The 8,665-nt window shown below is 31.7% G+C and overlaps 1 non-coding gene across 1 annotated transcript; it reads right to left on the bottom strand.

Moving 5' to 3' along the window:
* Positions 1-345: 345 nt before the first annotated feature.
* Positions 346-452, bottom strand: LOC132364147 (U6 spliceosomal RNA). The gene has a single exon (XR_009502705.1). It is a non-coding gene; the product is annotated as a U6 spliceosomal RNA (small nuclear RNA).
* Between the last annotated feature and the right edge of the window lie 8,213 nt (positions 453-8,665).

The raw sequence follows: 8,665 nt of genomic DNA, 5'->3' as shown, positions 1-8,665 counted from the left end.
ATAGTACTCATGAAGCAACTGAGGGAAAGTAAGAGTGAAGAGCAGAGGCTCTGTAGTCAAACCTTCTGGGTTGGAATCTCAGTCATTCTTTCAGTGATTTTGGATTCTGAGTCTCCTTTTTGCCATGTTTCAAGAGTGAATAATGATAGTAGGTTTAGGAGGCTGAAAATTGCTTGACTATGCCTGGCTTTTCCTACACATTGGGAAAACCTGTACCTCATCCCCAAAACAGACATTCTCCTTCTATGTTCGCTAATATATTAAATATGGCCTTCTTTATCCAGTTACTCAAGCTACGTTGAACGTTTTCAGCCAACGTTTTTTGTTTTATTTTGTTTTGTTTTTTTAAATATGGAGCGCTTCACGAATTTGCGTGTCATCCTTGTGCAGGGGCCATGCTAATCTTCTGTGTATCGTTCCAATTTTAGTATATGTGCTGCCGAAGCGAGCATCAGCCAACTTTTCTCTCTCAGTCCTCCGTTAAGCAGTCAGTCATCAAGTCTGGCCGATCCTACTTTCTATATTTCTCTTAAATAGAATCTCTACTTTATTTTCTTATGGCCATTGACTTAATATAGATCCTTGCCACTTTTAACTGGACAATTTATTTAAATTAACCAATCAATAAACATTTATTTAACATCAACTAAAAAACTTAATCTCTAGGATTATATGGGAAAGGAAGAAATTGAAGCTACCATTTCTACTCTATTGGAGCTTAACATAAAGTTGGAGAAACTTGATACAAATGTTTGAAGTTGCAAATAATACCATTTTAAAAATAATCTTCAATGTATTGCTGCATTAGATTTCACAAGACATGTATGATTAATTGACAAATAGACAACACAGACCATAATTAACACAGGAGTCTTGAAAATCAGAGATAACCATTGATTAAAGGATTTTAGGAGGGCTTACAAGTTAGTAGAGATCCGATTTAGTTATATTTTGATCAGCCAAGAAAGGTGAGCATGTTATTACTAATTGTAGAACTAAATGAATTAAAGTAGCATTGCTTGATATATTTAAAATTTAGATCTTTTTGAGATCCTCTTCCTTCAACCCTAGGCAGTGAGGGCTTCATTTCTTTGGCTTTGGTATTTTTTGTGTCCTCTGAAACAGTTTCTAGGAAATACCCACAGTTTTGGCAGCTGGCATGATGAATAGACTTCAAAGTCTAGCTTAATCCATTGTACAGGATAATGGACTGTACCAGAAGTTATTTGAAATCGTCTATCTGTTTGTCTTCTGTGTAAACATATGTTTCAAATAACTGAGTTTAATAAGATTTGAAATATATGTTTTGTGCACCTGATAAGTTAATTAAATAAAATTTTGAAACTAAAAAATATATATATGCTGATGCTGGAGAACAGAATGCTAGACTGTCTTGATTGCTAGTTAGTTCTGTGACTGAGTGAAACTGGGGAACCAGCTCTGAAGTGTTATCTCACGGAGGTCTTTCCTATCACTTCCAAGGCACTGTTGGCCATTCCCTCTTACACACTACACTATACCTTGAATATACCTAGTTTTCAGTCTTGACACTAAATAGTGTATATTTGTTAATATGCCTACCTTCCCAATTTAAAAAGCAGGCGTGTAAAGTCAGCAGCACGTTTGTATTGTTTTCTTTCAGTTTTATTGAGATATAATTGGCATACAGCGCTGTATAAGTTTAAGGTGTACAGCATAATGATTCGACTTACATACATCATGAAATGATTCTCGCGGTAAGTTTAGTGAACATCCATGATCTCATATAGATACAAAATAATAGAAAAATTTGTTTCCTTGCGATGAGAAAAACTCTTAGGATTTACTCTCAACAACTTTCATGTATAACATTCAGCAGTGTTAATTATATTTATCATGCTGTACATTACATCCCTAGTTATATATAAGATAAATAACTTATATTTATCTTATAACTAGAAGTTTGTACCTTTTGACTACCTGTTGGTTTTGGTTTTAATTTAGCACCAGGTTGCATGCATTAGTAATCACTCAGTAAGAGACTTTGACCACATTACTTTACATTGTTCATCACTCATATTTGCTTTATCTAGATGACAATATAACAAAAAATTGCCTTTCTTTTTTTTTACTGGACTGATTTTTTTTTTTTTTTACTGAATTGAATTGATGTGTGTGTATTTACTAGATATAGCTCTATTTTGAGTAATAGCTATACTAAGTTGGCTTCAACTGATAGCTGTTTTCCATGTCCTATAGGCATTTTGATTGATTTTTACAATACTTGGGTTCTTTAAATTTGCCTGAACACAATTCTTTCTCTACACACATCAAAGAACACACACTGTATTTCATTATCTCAGTTGATCATTTTTTAACTTCTAATCTTCATGGAAGGATTCCAATCACTTCCCTGACTCCTTAAGCCTCTTACTTTTGTTAGTTCAACCCCCGTTTCCTCATTTTGCTTTTGAAACCAAAATACTCCAAATGCTAAATTTGAAGATGGGGAAAGATATATGATTTTTTTTTCTTTCTATTGCCTCTAGGCTTCACTGATGCTTCTGCCTGAATAAGGTCTTTGGCAGTCTAGAAATTTTATACTCCCAAATCTTGTAGGCAATTTACGATAAACATAGCAAACATTAATGTCCATAATATTTTGAAGTACTTGCTGATTTAAGTGCCAATTTCAGAAAGCTGGTTTCAAACCTCCCCATACCTCAAATACTCTTAAAGGCATAGAGAAAGTGAAAATAATTCTGCTGCCTTAAAAGGAGAAAGTATGGCATTGTGTGGTAAAGATTCTTTTTAACCTTGTTTTGAAATAATTTCAGATTTACAGGAATGTTACAAAAATAATAAAAATAATTCTCATTAACCCTTCACCCAGATTCCCCAAAGATAAACATTTCACCAAGTGACATTTGTTATATTATTCTCTTTCTCTCTCTATTTTTTCTGAACCCTTTTGCAAATAAGTTGCTGAAATAATACAATTTACCCTTAAATAATTAAATATGTATTTCCTAAAAGCAGTCATTATTAATAACTTTAGTACAATTATCAAAATAAGGATATTAACATTCCCACAATACTATTATCTAGACATCTACAGATTTAACCAAAAGTTTTCACTTGAACCCAAAATGTTCTTTATACCAAATCAAGCAAAGAGAAGTTTGCTTTGTTTTGTTTTTTCTGGCCCAATATTACACGGTGCATTGAGCTGTCTCTTTCATTTCCTTTAAGATAAGGTGTTTTGCAGTCTGTCTTTGTTTTTCCTCAACCTGACATTTTTGAGGAGTCCAGACCGATTATTTTGTAGACTGTTCCTCAAAATGGGTTTGTCTAATATTATCTCATGATTACAATCAAGTATGCATTTTTGCAGGAACATAACAGAAGTGATATTGTGCTCTCAGTGCATACCATCAGGAGGTAAATAATGTCTGTTGGTCCTGTTACTGGTGATATTAACTTGGGTTACTTGGTTAAGGTGGTGTCTACCAGATGTGTCTAATGTAAAGTTAAGGGTTTTTCCTTTGTATTTATTAACTAACTATGTTGTGGAGATAATGGATTCCTATTTCCCTTCAAACTTCCACCCACTAGTTTTAGCATCCATTGATGATCCTTGTCTGTGACTGTCAACAACTTACTGTGGTGATTGCCAAACAGTAATTTTCTAATTCTGTCATTTATTTTACATTTAACAGTTATAAGCCTACCAAAAGAAAGAGCTTTCTCTCTTCCCATATTTATGTATTGATATATTTATATCTGCATAGACTCATGGGTTCTCATTTTAGTCTAAAGGTTATAATTACTTTTTGTCATTATTTGTCTTAATTATCAATGTGCAATGGAAGACCCTATCAAAGAGGTTATTTGTCCTATTAGTATGTCCAACCATTTTTTAACATTTCTTTATTGTCACAAAAATACATTCTAGTCTTGCACTTTCCTTGCCTAAGCCAGAAGAAACCATTTATGAAAGAAACCTTAGTTCCTTTTAGTGAAAAAATATATTTAGAACTATGATCTGAATGCTAGGTATCCCTATTTCTTTTATTGGGGCAGTGCTTCTATTATCTCTCAGTCTACAGAGCTAGTAAATACATGCACACACAAATAAAAATATACACATATATACATCTATATTTATTCATTTATCTATCATTCTGTTTAAAATAGATCTTACATAAAATTAACAAATTTCTTGAAATATACAGCAAACTGAAGCTGTGAGAAGAAGAAATTGGAAAGCTGGATAGTTCCAAATCTATTAAAGAATATGCATTTACTGTAAAAAATTTTCTATAAAGAAAACTCTAGATACAAATAGCATTCTTGGTGAAAGCTTCTTAAAATGTAATGAAAATAACTCAACTTAAACTCTTTCAAATATAAAGGAATGGGGCATTTTCCAATTTGCTTTTTGAGGCCAGAATAACCTTTATTCTATACTATAAAAGACCTTACAAAAAAAGATCAAGAATGCCGGTAAACTTAAATAGTAATAAATTTAAAAAAAAAGAAAAGTTAAAATTTTGTACATAAGTATATTATCAAATCAAGTTTTATATATATTATATGTATGTAATATATATATTTTATATATATTGTATACATATAAAAAACTCAGAGTTTTCAAGAAGCACAAAATTACATGTAAAATCTATGCTCATGGCCATTTTTTATAGAAATTCGAATTGGATTTTAGCCAACATGCTTGTTTTATTTATACAGCTCTGTTCCTTCAATATTGTTTGTCTTTCTGATTTTATGCCTTAAATAATTAAAATATATATTATTTTCAAAATGTCCTATTTTTTCAGTATTTAGTGTGTCAATTAACTTTTTTGTTAAATTTGTTGATTCTCCCTCAAAGTAATGCTTTTGTTGGATGTCTACTGTTGTATTTCCTCTCTGTTGAAGTCCAGTGTGCTCTGGACTCTGAAGATGTTGCTAGGTAACAGTTTTGAATTGGTTGGTACTTCTCTGGTTTCAGAATCTTTTTGTGTTTCTGGAACATGGGAATTTCTCCTTTTGTCTATTGAGATCTGTTTTCTTCTATCTATCTATCTATCTATCTATCTATCTATCTATCCATCCATCCATCTATCCATCCATCCATCTATCAGTAGATAGCCTCAGTATTTCTAAATAATTGTATTGGAAAGGGACCCATCTTTACCAGCCCAGCATGCAATTTTGCATTTCCAATTTTGAAATTATAGTTAGAATTTTAGAACCCATAAATTCTAGATACTATTCTAAGCACATTGTTCCTACCGATTTAATGCTGACAAAAGTCCTACTTATGAGATACTTACCAATATTATCTCATATTTTAAAAAATTTCCTCCTTTGCTCAATAAGAAATCTGAAGCAAAGAGGGGTTTGATAACTTGTCCCATATGATTGCCTATTAGAAGCAGAGACAGAATTTTGGACTTACATATTCAGATTATAGAGTTTATACCATTAATATACCATACCTGTTTTCTAATTTTTTTTAACTTTCTTCCCTTCAATTAGATTAACTGATTCTTATGGATAGAATTTTGACTGGAATTTTAAAATACATGTTATGCTTAAAATAACTGAAATTTGAAATTTTCACTTTGTCTTCTCAGATTTCTAGGAAGTAGTTGGTGATAGATTTTGAATATTTTTCTTGTTTATGTAAAGTAGTATGATTATCACCATCTTGGTGCTACAAAGTTCAGATTTTGTTGCCAAATAATTCTATTTGTTATTTGCCCCAATTTGCAAATGAACAAAAATTTATTTCATCTTTCTTACAATGACACCTATTTCCTCCTTCACTGGATAGCTCTGACCACTATCTCTCACACAAGTAAGACTGTCTTATATCTGTTGATATTTTTTTAAATGTCTGAAGAGGAAAGCCTATACTTAGCACTTTCTCATATATGTCTAACTTAAATACTTTTTTAAAGTGTGAATTCTGAAAGTAAGTTCAAACAATATATTGAGTTTTTTATACAGTCATACATCCCTAAGTTGCTGAGAATGAATTTTTCAACAGGAACAGGTTAATAAAACATTTCAGAACATGTCCACAGAGGAAAGACATGCTTAAAAACAGCAACAAACACAAACAAACTTATCCAGCATTTAAAAAGTTTATTAATCAACTATTTATTTTCCATCTATTCATTCATTTACTAATTCATTTATATATAAACTACTACCTAATACTACATGCCAGGGAATATTTTAAGCAGTAGGGGTACAACGATGATCAAGAACCATAGAACATAGAATATGCGCACACATGTTGCAAACATTTCTAGGAAGAAAACCAAATAAATGAACAGTATATTTATAAATGATCACTACTGGAAGAAAATTCTCCATGGATTTCTTGGCTTTGTGTACAGGTCAAGTCTGAGCAGAAGATAACTTGGAAGAGCAATCAGCCTTGGAAGCTAGAGGGAATGTTTCCCTCTGGAGAGATTTAGAGATATACTTGCATGGAGACGTCCATGGTAGTAAAAATAAAGCTCTCTCTGTCTTCTTCCCTGAGACATTTGCTTATATTCCTGAATAGTAAATCTAGAGTGCTTTTCCTCTCCGTCCAGAATATATGTATATATGCCTGTGTGTGTTTGTGTGTGTATATCTGTATCTGTAACATTCTGGCTGGCTAACTAGTTAGCAAGTAGGTTAAGAACTCAGTTCCTTTACGGTTGCTGATTTAATGATCATATGTACTAGATAGAAATGATATAGGGTAAGATAAAGGAACTATATGGCTATTTGGGTGAGGATGGACATATTTAAAGGAGGTAAGAATATAGAAATACTGAGTGGGTTCAATTCCTTGGAAGTTTTTTTTTTCCTGTGAAAAGGTGCAAAGAGAGAAGTTGAGTGATATATAAGTTCAAGTGAATTCCTTCACATATTACTTTTTTTCAAGTTAGGGTTGTTAACGAGGAGAAGGGGCAGTCATTGGGTGGTAATCTTTGACCATTAAAAATCTTTTGGCTGTTAAAGGAGATGTAATTCTATACGATGGAAAAAACACTGAACAATATGTCCAGAGTCCTAAAACTTAGTTCTGGATCTTCTACTCATTAGCAGTGTTACCTTGGACTAATTATGACCTATCTAATACTCAATTTCTTCATCTGTGACATCAGAAAATATTTTGTACCTCCATAGATACTTGTTGTAAGATTAAAGTGTGTTTAATGATGAGAACACATTCTCAAAACCAGTAGAACCTATATAAATATAAAGATTTATTTTACCAGTTTATCCAAAAACAAAAGAAAAAATAAAACTACTTGATATAATTAATAATGCATCAAATAAAACCATAATATGCAATAGAATGTGCTTATTGAAGTTTTTAAAATAGAATTCATTATTTTATTTTAGTATAGAAAAATGCAAAAATTATATAAGAATAAGGGGCAATGCTATCTATCAGCTCTTAGCCCATTTTCATTGTATCTCCATGTTGGTATATCTCCATGTTTGTCCAAGAAATTGGACAAAATACTGATTTAGCAACTATAATCTCTCTTAGGTATGAAACATCAGAGATTCATAGTAGTTTAAAATAGTTGAGAAAAGTGTAATGAATTTTGTTATTAGATTTTTATACTAGAATAGAAAGGGTACTATTATTTTGATATTCAAGCAAACAACTTTTCTAGGCTAAAAGTGTGCTTTATGAAAACCTGATGTTATATTTTGCCTAAGTTTTTAAATGGCTTGCCATCCCTTTAAGGTGAATAAATTGCAAAACATTTTAGAGAAAATGATACGAAGTACTTTTGGTAAAGCTGACTCTAACAAAAATAAATGACGACAGCAATCCATAGATTTGGAAATGTCTAAATATTTAACTATGTCTTTCAATATTGTTTAGTATTTTCTAGATGTAGGCATCATCTAGAAAATTGTAGCAACCAAGAGCTTCTCAAATTTCATTGTGGGGTTATTGGTTCTTGAGCATATTAAATTCAATCACATATGTTAATGAGAAGTTCCCAAACAAAAAGTAAAGAGAAAATATTTTTCTTTTTTTTTCCAATTTCAGATTATTGTCATTTCCCCTTTAATTCTGGACATAGAGCACTGGTTTGGGATGAGTGGGAAAGGAGACTTTTCATATTTCCAAACTCTTTGGACATATTTTGTTTTGTATTCATACAGAAAAAGGGTACAAATGTTCTTCCTCCATGAATTTATTCAAATGTCACCACTCTTTTCTTACTAATTTATAAAATCTTATTATTTTACAGTTTTTAAAGATGTGAGGTTAAGCCATACATTTTGCATATCTGTAAGGACAATATGTCAACTCGTCTTTGGCATTGCTTTTCTCTCTCTTGCTATCAGTCTGCCACCCCACTCTACTCTTTCTAAGATTTCTAAGATTCCTCCATAGTAGTGATAATAGCTGCAAAGTTTTCCCTTCAGAGACTCTATATTCAACGCCCTTCCCCACTGCTCATTGAACAAGAAAAAGGGAAAAGTAAAGGACCTCTTACAAGAAGAGATTTTAGGCCTCTAATGTAAGTCATGCAGTTGTGTATTTTTTTTTAAAAAATACTTTGAAATCATTGATTGAATTGTTATAGTTCTAATCATGTATATGACAGAATATTTTGTTTCATTCTTCTATACAAAAATTAGGTAG

Source organism: Balaenoptera ricei, chromosome 3 (assembly GCF_028023285.1).
Source record: "Balaenoptera ricei isolate mBalRic1 chromosome 3, mBalRic1.hap2, whole genome shotgun sequence".
NCBI lineage: Eukaryota > Metazoa > Chordata > Mammalia > Artiodactyla > Balaenopteridae > Balaenoptera > Balaenoptera ricei.
This window is presented reverse-complemented; position numbering and strand designations above follow the sequence as displayed.